The sequence below is a fragment of the Bubalus bubalis genome, chromosome 8 (assembly GCF_019923935.1).
Source record: "Bubalus bubalis isolate 160015118507 breed Murrah chromosome 8, NDDB_SH_1, whole genome shotgun sequence".
Lineage (NCBI taxonomy): Eukaryota > Metazoa > Chordata > Mammalia > Artiodactyla > Bovidae > Bubalus > Bubalus bubalis.
Window position 1 is genome coordinate 13,966,276 of NC_059164.1, and position 13,395 is coordinate 13,979,670.

The 13,395-nt window shown below is 42.2% G+C and overlaps 1 long non-coding RNA gene across 1 annotated transcript in view; it reads right to left on the reverse strand.

Moving 5' to 3' along the window:
* Nucleotides 1-2,834: 2,834 nt before the first annotated feature.
* Nucleotides 2,835-13,395, reverse strand: part of LOC123334653 — a 35,642-nt gene continuing 25,081 nt past the window's right edge. Inside the window, exon 2 of the long non-coding RNA XR_006552652.2 lies at nucleotides 2,835-3,386. This is a non-coding gene — a long non-coding RNA (uncharacterized LOC123334653). The remainder of the gene's footprint in view (nucleotides 3,387-13,395) is intronic.

The window sequence follows — 13,395 nt, forward strand, 5'->3', positions numbered from 1 at the left end:
AGCAACTTCACCTCTTCTTCTTTCCATTACAGAGTAAAGAAATGCTGCAAAATAGTCAAACAAATTAGCAATGGGGCCACTAAGAGCACATTCAACCCTGATTCAGAGATGTTTCAGTTTATCTGTTCTCTGTCAATCATTAAATAAGAAAGATGAGATATACAGTTATGTACAAGGAGACAGAACTCCTAATTCTTTCATCCTAGTTGAAGCGAAAGAATTATAATTGCTTGAAAAAATAAGATTTTTGTTTCCTCGCAAGGACAGAGAAAACAAATGTAAATTGCCTTAGAGTCAATGGCTTGGAGCTACAAGTCTTCAGACCAGGCAAATGAGAGGTAGTCCATCATTTGTATTTTTTCTTCACAATAGCCAATATCCAGATAATTGGAAATATGAGATGTTTGACAAAATATTCCTTTTTCTGCTACAGCTCCTCCAGCATGTAAGAAAAAAAGAAAAAAATGTTCCCTTTTCATTAGAATGTTTAGAGTCATATAGGTTTACTGATACCACTTCCACTCAGTGAGAGTAACAACTGCGCTAAAATATTTGAATATGCTGCCAATTATTCCAGGGTCGATTTTCCATTGATGTGAGTTATCATGCCCTTTGTTTCTTTCCTAAGTCCTTTTAGTCATCTGATCTTTCGTATATTTACAAGAGGGAAAGTAAGAACAAGGAGAAGAGATGAAGGATTTATCAATCCAGTTAGTAATGCAGTAGAACTGCAAAAAACTGAAAGTGATAGAGAAAATTACGCTCTTGGCCACAGAGAGGTATAAGCATTAACCAGAGGTGTCAGTACATTCCTTGACTTCAAATGGGAATAAAAATTGAATCAAGAGTAATTAATTCAAGCATTTAAGCCAGACATTGAACCCCTTAAAACTATTTCCCAGGATAAAAATCTAAAAAAAAAAGAAAAGTTTATGTCAGCAATTCTGAATGTGAAATTCCACTGATTTCTTTTTCTGTAAAATATTTTCTATATTTGGAGTTATCTTTCAAACAGAGTTGCTAATGTTGTAAGAAACAAAGATGAAGAAAAGTTACTTACATAGGATTCACAATGAGGTAAGAATCTATAACAAAATCCTTTGGTCTGATTAGTGTTTTCCCTTTCCTTTTTAAAGAGGCCACCAGTCCTAGTGAATATATGAAACACAGTATACATGAAAAATGTCTGTCTATTTAGAAGGTTGTTTTGCTTTTTTTTTAATTTTAGGAGTTAGTTAAGAGTCTCCCCACATGAGCAAAGATGTGTTGCAGAGGATGGGGTAGACAGTGACAGGACTGCATAGAGGATTATCTCAGATTTATCCCAAGAAGTAAAAAATCATCTCTTCCTTTTATCTGGACATGGGTCTTTTGATGGTAACCCTGGGACTAGAGAATTACCTGGATGTGCATCCCAAAATTGCTTGGGCAGAATGGGGACTCTGCCTGTAGCTGTTACCCACCAGCACACTCCCCTGGAACATCATCCAAAGGAAAGCCAGCAGATGAAAGGAAGGAGGATTTTGTCTCCTCTCCTGTGAAAGCTTCTGGAGTGTGGGAAGATGTCAGGTTTACCCTGTATCTTCAGACATAGCTCATACCCAGCACCAAGCATTTGGTATATGCTCCATAGAAATGTGATGAAGGAAAGGATAGGGAGGAAGGCAGCGAGAGAAGAAAGGATGAAAAGGGGGAATAAAGCCTCTATGAGCTCTACAGGATATGCTTCTAGAGCCTTCTCAATTCCAAAGGGGAGAGACAGACTCACCGTGTCCTACAAGGTTGACAAATACTCCTCCAAAAAAGTAACAAATGACAATTGCAGAGCTATTTGACCTGACAACTTAGGAACAGTTGGATTAGAAACTAGCCAGTTGTCCTGTAGTCTGGGGCTTGATGCTAACGTGTTCAGAGCTGGAAGGGATCTTGAAGTCATTCAAGACAGCTCCAGGTATATGGTAATATGTAACTTGACCACGGTTACATAGCTTGTCAGTATTGAAATAAAGACTAAAACCTGGGTCTCAAAGTTTCCAGCCCAGCATGTCTCACACTGCAGGTTTCCTATGTAAGGCAGAAGCAATAGCTGGTTTTATCCCTTCATATTTCCTGACCCAAGTCACTTAATATCTCCCCTTCCAGAAGTCCTACTAACCTTAAGCCTTTCCCTTAATACCATGGGACTTTAGCTTGCTAGGGAAACAGTTTGTATTGGTTCACAGAGCATTTATAGAATGCAGACTTAGAACTCTTATAAAAGCTTCATCACTAGGCATGATTAAGGCAACAGAAAATCCTTTATTAATTGGAACCCTGGACTTGAGAATATTTTTGTGCCCATTTGTTTTCTGTAGCCACTGCTCTTCACACTTAAGAGAAGCTAGAATGTAAGTTCCATGAGGGTAGGAATCATGCTTATCTTGGTCCTAAGTCTCCACAGTGTCCAGTAGATACTTAACTATCTTTTAAATGATTGAACATGACCACAAGTTCTATATTTCATTATTCCAAGAATATTTCTTGATGTCCTCATCTGCAGATAATTGACAATATCACCCTTCAGTGAAATGCTTTTGAAAATCTCAACTCCACTTGATCTCCATCTAATTAATTCAACACAAGATCTGATCACCCAACCCACAAGAATCCAAGCTCTATTAGTCCTGATCTGCTCTGTTAATTAACAACCCTTACTCTGAGTGAATGAAGATGCACTAAGGGGTAATATTCTAGAACTGGAAGAGAAACTCTCAATGACTGTGTCTTCATTTCCAAGCCCTAGAGTTCAGAACAGAGATGAGTAGGCTAATAAATTGGTGTCTCCTTCAAACCACTACTTGTAGGATCTTTATTAGAGGGCAGACTGAGTTCTGTGCAAGGAAGAATTGAGCAGGACCACTGCCCTCCATGGGCAAACAATCCAGCTGGGGCACCTAATTTACATAGCTCAGTAGGAAAAACAGGAGCTCTGCAATAATCCATCCCTCTGTTCCTCTATTCTGATTACTCCTGAGGAACTTAACAAGTCATTTCTTCCAGCCCCAAACAGAGTGCTCCCTAAAAGAAGTGCTGGTCTATTTTCCTGATGATGTAAGCATACAGTGAACAGTTTAGTATCCTTATAGGTTAGTCTTCCAAGCAGCCATCCGGCTGGTCTGTCCTAATCTGATCCTAATGGCAGCCATCACTTGAAATGAAGAAGGCAATCTAGTTAGAAACTGCAGTTGATGTTCCTCCTCTCTCAGTGGGGATAGGTAGCTCATCCATAAGGCCTTCTTGATGGTGGTGTCCAGGGGCCAGAGTTCAAGAAGCTCAGAAGCAGCGATGGGAAGCAATATAAGAAAAGGCCACGCTCCTCCGAAGGAGTAGGTTTTCTGTCTCAGCAGCTGTAAAATTATAAATCAAAGATTAAAAAGTTAAGCCACTGCTCAAGTGAGGATCTTGGTAAATACAAGGCTTAAACAAAACCCGATGACGGATTCATTGGCATCAAAGTGAAGTCTGTGGTTTTTCAGACAATAGGGCAGAGACTACAGGAACACACAAAGTATGGCTAAGGATTCTCTGTGCCTTTGTTTATTTTGCTATACCAAAGAAAGAGGAAAAATTATAATGCTATTAAATACAAGTAAATCTGCATGTAGAAAGAATGTAGAATGAGTGTGCTAGGGAGGGACAACCCGGGGGAAAAGGAAAGAGAGCCCGCAGAATCCAAAACCAGCCACTGTTTCTTCACAGTGTTTCACAGGGCTGACCTGAACGGAGTTTGATTTTGTGGCCTGAGTGAGAGTTGAGTAACGACTAGTATTTGGGGATAAACTTGGATTTAAGATGCCTTGAAAAGTGAGAAGTACAGTGACCCAAGCTTCACCCAGTTCCTGGGCAACCAAAATGATTGATTGCCAGTGTAATTAACAAAATAAGAGTGAAAAGAACTGCACCCAGAGGCGGTCCAGGTGAAGCATCACTACTTTAGGGTGTCTCTGCCCAAAACATCACAGGAAATGGATTGTTGCACCATTCCCGCAAGGTACTAGGCACAACAGCCAAATCAATGACTGCCTTTGACTGTCATCCCCTCCCATATTGCTCTGTACACTTGCTCAGACTCCAGGAACCCAAGCACATGTGCTAGTACCCATCCACTGACATTTTTTAATCCCACAAATACTAAAGAGGAAGTCTTCCAGTGTCTAGATTTGAGCATTTCGTAGCAGAGTGTTAACTATTGTTGGCTTTAACATTCCTATGGGATGTTTGTAATTTAAAAACAAACTATATGTACATGAAGCTCTTACTTAGTGTAATATGGGAAGAAGAGAGAGGAGGGCATGAGTGAGCAAGGAAAGGGGCAGGGCTGGCCATGCTTCTTATCTAATCTCACCACCATTCCACACAAACCCCCAGCCTCCAAAAGTGGGTTTCTTCAACTTTGCCTCCAATGACACTGAACAGTTGCTAACTCCAGACAGAGGAAGCAGGTCTGTCCTCAGAACACATGGAGGAAAGGATCCTTTAGAGCTGACATCCAAACCTACAGAGAAGCCTCCTGCAGACACCAGCGATCGTGGCTGCATTCCAGATGTCTCTCCTGGCCCAAAGCCCTTGGTTTTACAAAGAGGCAAACTGAAAGGTAAGTGGCTCATCCAGTGTGACACAGAGACCAACTAAACGGTAGGGCCAACACTAAGCCTAGATCTCCCAAATCCTACCCTACCCACCATCCTACCCTCATAAATCCCCATGAGCACAACCCATTCTTTCTACTCCAAACACAGATGGGAGGATGAGGTTCTTCAAACTCTAGAGCAGTATCTGGGTAGTGTCTGAGTAATAATTTCCCCTTCCTGGAAAACAGTCTGGTTCAGTGGGTCCCGGGGAAGCACAGGAATGTTACCAGGTGCCCTGGGACATTCCGATCTGCGAGGTATAGGAACCACCTGTGCTTCTGTTGTCATTTCTCTACCTATCAGCACCATGCAGATAGCTGGAAAGCCCCCTGGAGGGGCAGTTGTGGGGACACCCTCTGGAGCCCAGAGATCAAAGGGCTCTTGACCACTGGGGCACAAGTCAGAGCCCTGAAGACAAACACCAGCCTTGAAATCTCCAAGAAAGAATGCTCAGAATGTACCAGAACATTCTCCTCTGAGGCCTTGTCGACCTTAATGGCTTTGTGGCCAGCAGTATCCCAACTATACCCTCAAAGTTCTTGTATAACCAATCTTCTAAAATGTGCCAAGTCCCTACTTTGTGGATCACTATGCAGAGGGGCTGAGATGCACAAAGAAAAGGAGGATCAACAAGTATATGTAAGAAGAGCATCAACAATACAGGCTGTATCATTGAAGACAGAAAAAAATAAGGCAGATCAGTCTCATACAAGCATGTTCCATGTAATTCAGTAATTTCCCAACACACTACCTGGTAGAAGCTTGTGTGCTCCACCGTGGAGATTCTGACTCAGTGAGTTTGAGGAAAAGCCCAGAATCTGCATTTTTAACCAACCCCCAGGTAGATCCACAGATGGGCATTTGAGGTTTTTATATCATTTTCGAGGGCTGACTGTGAAGAATCCAAAGGAATCTAGCTTGGTTGCCTTTTATAGTCATGGTTTAAAATGCCTCAACATTCCTAGCCTACTCAAATTGACCCCTGGATACATGTTTGTTTGGCTTTGCTCTTCTTAGCTCAGTGTTGGCTTATGCTATCTTCCTTCTTCTTTCCTCCTGTTTAGAGCTTCCTTCTTCCCAGTAGGAATTTGTTTTCTGGTAAGGGGTGCAGCTTGACTCTTTAGGGAAACACATGGGCAAAAGCCGTATGTTGTATGATTCTATTTATGTGAAACATCTAGAGTAGGCAGATCTATAGAGATAGAAACCAAATTAGTGGTTGCCAAGGGCTGGGGGAAGAGGTTGGGGCAGTCTGAGGGATGACAGCTAACAGAGATACAGGGTTTCCTTGGGGGGATGATATAAACATTCTGGAATTAGATAGTTGTGATGATTGCACAGCTTTCGAATATATCAAAACCCATTGGACTGTACACTTTAAGATGGTGATTTTCATGGTATGTGAACTATAACTCAACTATTGAAAGCCTCGTGTAGGGACTTCCTTGACAGTCCAGTGGTTAAGACGCTGTGTTTCCACTGCAGGGGGCGCAGTGCAGCCAAAAAAAAAAAAAAAAAGGCAAGAAGAGCTCAATGTAGAAGGACGGGCCCCGCGTATCACACACAGGTGGATCACCCGGATGCCTGGGACCTCACAACTACCAAGTAACATCTCCGGGGAAACAAAGGCAAAATTTTGCGAGGGTAGCTGATGACAATCACAGCACCACTGACTGCACACTTGCTATGCGGCAGATACCATAATATTAATACATAATACATGGCTACCTCAGATTGCCAAAGATGCGAATGCTATCATTTTTATCATACTGTTATTGTCAACATTTTACAGATGATACAATGGAGGGACAGTGGGATTAAATAACTTGACCAGGCCCATAGCTAACAAGGGACAAAACTGAGCACCAGGAAGGTATGGTTAAATAGGCACCAAAATACTCTGCCCAAAACCGTGTCCCTCATGGATCTGATATTCACTAAGACTTGGGGAAAATAGAATCATAATAATAGTGATAAGAATGTAGTGAAGAATTCTTGAATGCATTTCATGTTCCAATCCCTCTACTAAATTCTCTACATCGATTATCTCATATAATCTTCATAAAAAACTCTGTGAGGTAGATGCTAATGTCATCCCCAATTTACAGAGGTGGAAGTCAGGCAGAGAATGCTTAAATAATCTGCCCCAAACCACATAGCTAGTAAGTGATGGAACCAGGGTCTGAACACAGATACTTAGTGCCAAGTTATTTTGTCAGAGATCCAAATTTAGATTCCTACAGGGTCTGAGGATGAAAGAATGAATTGAACAATTTGGCTTGAAATGCCAAACAGTATCTACCCATCTTTTATTTATCTATCAATAAGAAATCACTGCAGATAGTGACTGCAGCCATGAAATTAAAAGACGCTTACTCCTTGGAAGGAAAGTTATGACTAACCTAGATAGCATATTCAAAAGCAGAGACGTTACTTTGCCAACAAAGGTCCATCTAGTCAAGGCTATGGTTTTTCCTGTGGTCGTGTATGGATGTGAGAGTTGGACTGTGAAGAAGGCTGAGCGCCAAAGAATTGATGCCTTTGAACTGTAGTGTTGAAGAAGACTCTTGAGAGTCCCTTGGACTGCAAGGAGATCCAACCAGTCCATTCTGAAGGAGATCAGCCCTGGGATTTCTTTGGAAGGAATGATGCTAAAGCTGAAACTCCAGTACTTTGGCCACCTCATGAAAAGAGTTGACTCATTGGAACAGACTCTGATGTTGGGAGGGATTGGGGGCAGGAGGAAAAGACGACGACGGAGGATGAGGTGGCTGGATGGCATCACCGACTCAATGGACGTGAGTTTGGGTGAACTCTGGGAGTTGGTGATGGACAGGGAGGCCTGGCGTGCTGCGATTCATGGGGTCTCGAAGAGTCGGACACAACTGAGTGACTGAACTGAACTGAACTGAAGTCTGTAGATACAGAGACATAATACAGTTTTCTCTTAATACTGTTAATCCTTAACACTCTTATTTCTTAAACAGATCAAAGAAAAAGAGTAGTAATAATGGCAAAGGACACTTTGCTTCAATGTTGGGGACACAAAAAGGAGTGACGGCAGCAGCCAAATTGGAGGAATAACATGCTTCATCTAAAGGGGAAGCCACCCTTCAACTCTTGGTTGCCAGGTGGGTAAATGGTGCAGTAGTGCCCTATTTTCCGAGAGAAATTTAAAAAAGAGTTTTACATGAAATCTTTTGGTTTTTTAAAAATGGCAAAGAATTCTGCAGACTGTAGCTGGCCTGTAGTAGTCCACTCTCAACCTCCAAATAAAGTAAATTACCTCTGCCAGCAGCTCTATGTGATTGGAATTTAGGATTGAGGGTAACACAGTGACAGGATGAGTCTGGAAGGCTGAAGAGGGGCCATGGCATGAGAATCCTTGATGCACACGGGGGGAAGGTAAATCCCATTCTACAGGCTAGGGAAAGCAGACGCTGTGTTGTTTTGTTTTAGAAGAGAAGGGGACTGGATCAGAAAGACATTTCTGAGAACCATGAAGGACAAAATATGTGGGGAAGATAGCTGAGACCAAACTGATGACAACTCCGACTATAGGCCAAAACCACAGTGGTGCCAATGGAAGCAAGAGAATGACAAAGCAACAGAGCAAAGACTTGCCTTAATAAATGATAGACCTCCTTATATCAAAAGAGCATATACATATGCTATCATATAGCTATAGCATCACTTCATAAAGAAAAGACCATCATCAAGATGAAGGAGAAAGCCAACTTGAGAAAGAGAGCTATGGGAGAAAGAAGAGGAGTTTCAGGATACAACTTGTTTGAGGCTGGGTTTGGCATGTAAAAAGGAAAGAAAATGTTCTTGGCTAGGGGGGACACAGTCTGAAAACTGCCTAGGAAAACAAAAGCGAACAAGAAAAAAAAGAGCACATACAGGAGGAGGTTAGGTCTTTAAAAATTAAGAAGATATAGGAAACCAGCAGGGGAAAACGAATCAGGCAATGAAGATCAGGGAAGGTCCCTAAAGTCCATATTTAATGCAGATGAGAGAAATCAGGCAAGGCATTTTTAAAAGATACTGTAGTAAAGGCACCAAGGAGATTGCTTTAAGAGAGACAGAACTCAAGAATAGAGACCACAGTATAAGTATTCATAGGGAATAGAAGCGGAGAAGGCAAAGGCACCCCACTCCAGTACTCTTGTCTGGAAAATCCCATGGACGGAGGAGCCTGGAAGGCTGCAGTCCATGGGGTCTCGAAGAGTTGGACACAACTGAGCGACTTCACTTTCCCTTTTCACTTTCATGCATTGGAGAAGGAAATGGCAACCCACTCCAGTGTTCTTGCCTGGAGAATCCCAGGGATGGCGGAGCCTGGTGGGCTGCTGTCAATGGGGTTGCACAGAGTTGGACACGACTGAAGTGACTTAGCAGCAGCAGGGAATAGAAGAGAAGAAAAGGAAGGCCAAAACAAGGGAAGCATTTTAGCTACTGGAGATCAATAGGGAAAGATGAATTTTAGAGATGTCAGAAAGGAAAATATGACAGGATTTTGGAATATTCTCAGAGAGAAAATAAGGGCTATTCTGTAAAAAAAAAAGAAAAAAAAAATCCAAAGTTCTCTTTCCACAATTGCTTAAGAAGCATCCCTGAGGATGGCCAAAGATAATACCAAAGCCACATTCCAAGGGCATGAGGGGGAGAATGCAGCTACCAGAAAGTTCCAAATGGGAAGGGAATGAAAAATTTCATCTTTACCAAACTTGCATTTCATTGATTATAGCATGGCCCAGACCAGAATAAAGTGTGCTACAGAACCCGCTTCTTCAGAGGTGACTTTGTGATAGTCCAGAACATTCTGAAAGAACTGCAGCTGCCACAGAGGCAGAGTCTTTAAAAGGAGGAGCCTTCACCAGAATCACGATCCAGAGATTAAAAAGGACCACTACCAAGAAAGATCTTACTTAAAAGCATAAAGGTGTACACTAAAGGGGTAGAAATACAAGGAGAGAGGAAGGAGCAGTAAAAAGGGACTATCACTGAAGTGTGGGTCATATAATACCTGGCAGCTTATGTACAGTATTTAAATCCCACATCAGATAGGCAAGGTTACTCCATTTTGCAGGAGAAAGTATAAAATGCACTATGGAGAATAGTTATTAAAAGCCACATAGATGATAAGTGTCAGAGCCAGGTCTTACTGGATTTTCAAGCCCATGCATTCTCCACTATACCACCCTGTTTGACTATGGGCCATCTTCCACCCAGATTACTGCAAAAGCCTTCCCAACAGGCACAGCTCACCCACTCCATCCCACATCCAATATGTAGCCCAGCAAGAGCAATCATTCAAAGACACAAATTTCACTGCGGCACTGCCTTGCTCAAGCCCCAATAAATTCCCTTTGATTTTCAGTGAAGTCCAAACTACTTAGCATTCCCTCCAAGGTCCCTTGGGATCTGGCCCTGCTCACCTCCCCAGCCTCATCCCAAGCTCCTCTCATTGCAGGTGACAAGTCAATGATTCTGAATATATTTAAGCCTTTGGAATGCACCATGGATCATTCTCACCTCCAGATCTTTGCACATTGTCCCTAACGCCTGGAGCACTCTTCTCCCTGACCTCCTAACCTCTCCTTTTAGGTAGTCTAGATAACAGTATACTATTTTCTCACAAAACTTAACACATTTGATTGGAATTCTCTCTTATCTGTTCTGAGATCCCTGTACTGTATCCTCCTCTTTGAGTCCTCTCCTGTCAATTAGCTGCAGGAGGAATGATCCTCTATCTATCCTTTTCACTCCTGAATCCACAATACCCAGCTTGTGCCATCAGGTGCTTATCAGGTACTACACACGTATGTTTTCAAGTGGATAATAATTTGATAAGGCAAGGGCCATCACTCATTGCTAAGTGAAGTGACATCAGTGGAAGCCAAACCCCAAAAGCCCTACTCTTGGCATTTGCAATTTATTGTCCACTGCTGAAGATTCTTAGACATTCTGAAAACTTCACTGATATTTTTTGGAACATATGATCTATATGCTTCCTGTGCTCAGGGCTATAAATAATTCCAACGACAAGGTTCACTTCTTGCCCTAAACAAGCTTACAGTCTAGTGGAGGAGCTTTCATTTTTGCCAACATGTTGCAACACACATTCTCTCTAAATCCTTTTAAGGGCCCACTGACTTGAGATTATCAGTTTTATCAAGAATTTGGTAATTGCCATTTGACTCCTAGAGGTTCACAGCGGGCTTGAGGACTGAGGCCAAATCTTACTCATCATTATGATCCCAGTGGTTATATAGGGCCTGATATATAACAAGAGGTTTAAAAATCACCAAATGAGTGAAAGAATAAATGGACAAACGAACAATCAAATAAGTCAAGTCTTGGAATAAAGCTTTGGAAACTGGGTCAGTCTTGGTTCTCCTCCATCACTGAACAGATAAATGGCTTGGTGATAAGTCCCCTTATCAAGACCCAGCCCGTCAGACACACACAGACACTGACCAGCCTGCAGAGTCAGTGGAGCATGGGGGCAGGGAAAGAGGAGCAGGATAGAATTTTGTAAATCGTTTTGTTCCCTCAGGTTTAGAGGGGAGATGCTGTGGGCAGACAGTGCCCATGCAGAGTATAGAGATGGCTTCACCTGGCCTGCTACAACTCCAAGCCTGCTCCCTGAGGCAGGCGACAGAGGTCAAAAATAAGTATGTAGATAGATCAACACAGTGTGCATCACACACTTTCACTACCTGGAAAGAAAACGCTTTGGTGGCATACTAAAGTATATTAATAATCACCAACATGAATAAATATCCAGTTGAAACAGACGTTTGCTCGTTTCTGTACCTTTCAAAATTAGAATCAAAAATCTGAACAGTAACAGCTATCTAAACAGTATCCTTTTCACACACACACACACTCCTGAAATTTTCCTCCCTGTTGCCATCTTGTTAGTTATTTGAATAAACGTTATTTCTGCCACTCGTTTTAGCACCAAATAGTACCTTGTAGTCGATGGGGGAGCCTGGTGGGCTGCCATCTATGGGGTTGCACAGAGTCGGACACGACTGAAGTGACTTAGCAGCAGCAGCAGCAGTACCTTGTAGTCAGTTAAAAACCTTTATCAAAGGTAAAGTATGGTACTATCTTGACACCAGACAGTCCTTTGCTTTTGTGTGGAATCACTGTGTTGCCTGAACACTGTAAGATTTTGCTTTTGTGCAGACAATCAGCAGGTCATTAGCAAACCCCATACAAATCGCCCTGGACTCAGGATGGAACCCTGGGGACCTGAAGCCATAAAAGAGAGAAGATATGGTGTTGCTGACAGTTGCCTCTGATGGCTGTTTAAAAAGTACGATTGCTACCACCCAACAGCTTAATACAGTAGAGCTCTGAGCTGTTCACAGGGCAAATTCTGATTAACAGTATTGATATTCATTATGAATTTTTAAGTTTTGGTGGAGCACTCCATTGTATCCTACTATTAAAGGACAAGACCAAACAAGCTCTTTTATGAAATGACCATGTTTATCGTTACTTTACTGCCTCTGGTTTTGCCTATTGGTGAACATGATACAACCTATAGTTTATTCAAATAGAGGGTGGGCAGGAGTCCTGCTGCATATTTAGAAGTCACATGAAGACATTTTTGCATAAGAAAGTGAGGGTGAGATAAACTGAAATTCAGTGTATAAGCCAGAATTTGCCACTTTTACACATGCACATATGCATGCTGAGACTCATACACACACACAGGATAAGGTCTATTTCACTACATCCACATCTGGCAATGATGCGGGCATAGTGAAAAGATTTCATATTCCCTCAAGAAAGCCCTTAGGCTACAAGAAAAATCATCCCACATCTAATAAAACCATCCAAGATATATCTCCCATATGGTAAAGCCTTATTTTGTTTTATTCCAACAAATTGGTCCTTGGATTCCTCTCACAGCTGTTGCTGCTGTTGTTGAAGCCGTGTTGAGCCCTGCAGTGACCATGATGTTGTGAACAACAGCCAGATCCCTGTGTCACTGGACTGTGCAAGCATTAAGTGATATCACCTGTGAGGAGTACTGAGCACTCAAGATATTTACAGGCCTGATACATAAAAAGGGCTCAACAAATGGATTTCAAAAATATTTTTTGATTAGAATATTCTGAGAGTTTAGTCTCAGGAAAAAAATGCAAGTAGATTCCTAAACCAGATTACCAAAAAAATAAGAAAGCTGAAATAAGTCAACAAACAAATAACTTTCTCCTTCACTATTCTCTACCACAGTTTAGTTTGGCTTGAGGAACATTGGTGTGTACCACAGCAGACACAAAGACAAACGTGGCCACTCCCTGACTTTCTGCTAGAGGAATGACACCTGGAACTCTTTCTAAGTCCTGTCTTTTACACTGCAGCAGCATTTAGAAGGCTTATTGCACGCGTGCGTGCTCAGTCGCTGCAAAGTGTCCGACTCTGTGCGACCCCATAGACGGCAGCCCACCAGGCTCCCCCATCCCTGGGATTCTCCAGGCAAGAACACTGGAGTGGGTTGCCATTTCCTTCTCCAATGCAGGAAAGTGAAAAGTGAAAGTGAAGTCACTCAGTCGTGTCCGACTCTTCGGGACCTCATGGACTGCAGCCCACCAGGCTCCCCCATCCATGGGATTTTCCAGGCAAGAGTGCTGGAATGGGGTGCCATTGCCTTCTCCATTAAATATCTCTAAGAGATAGCAAACTTTAATTATACAACACA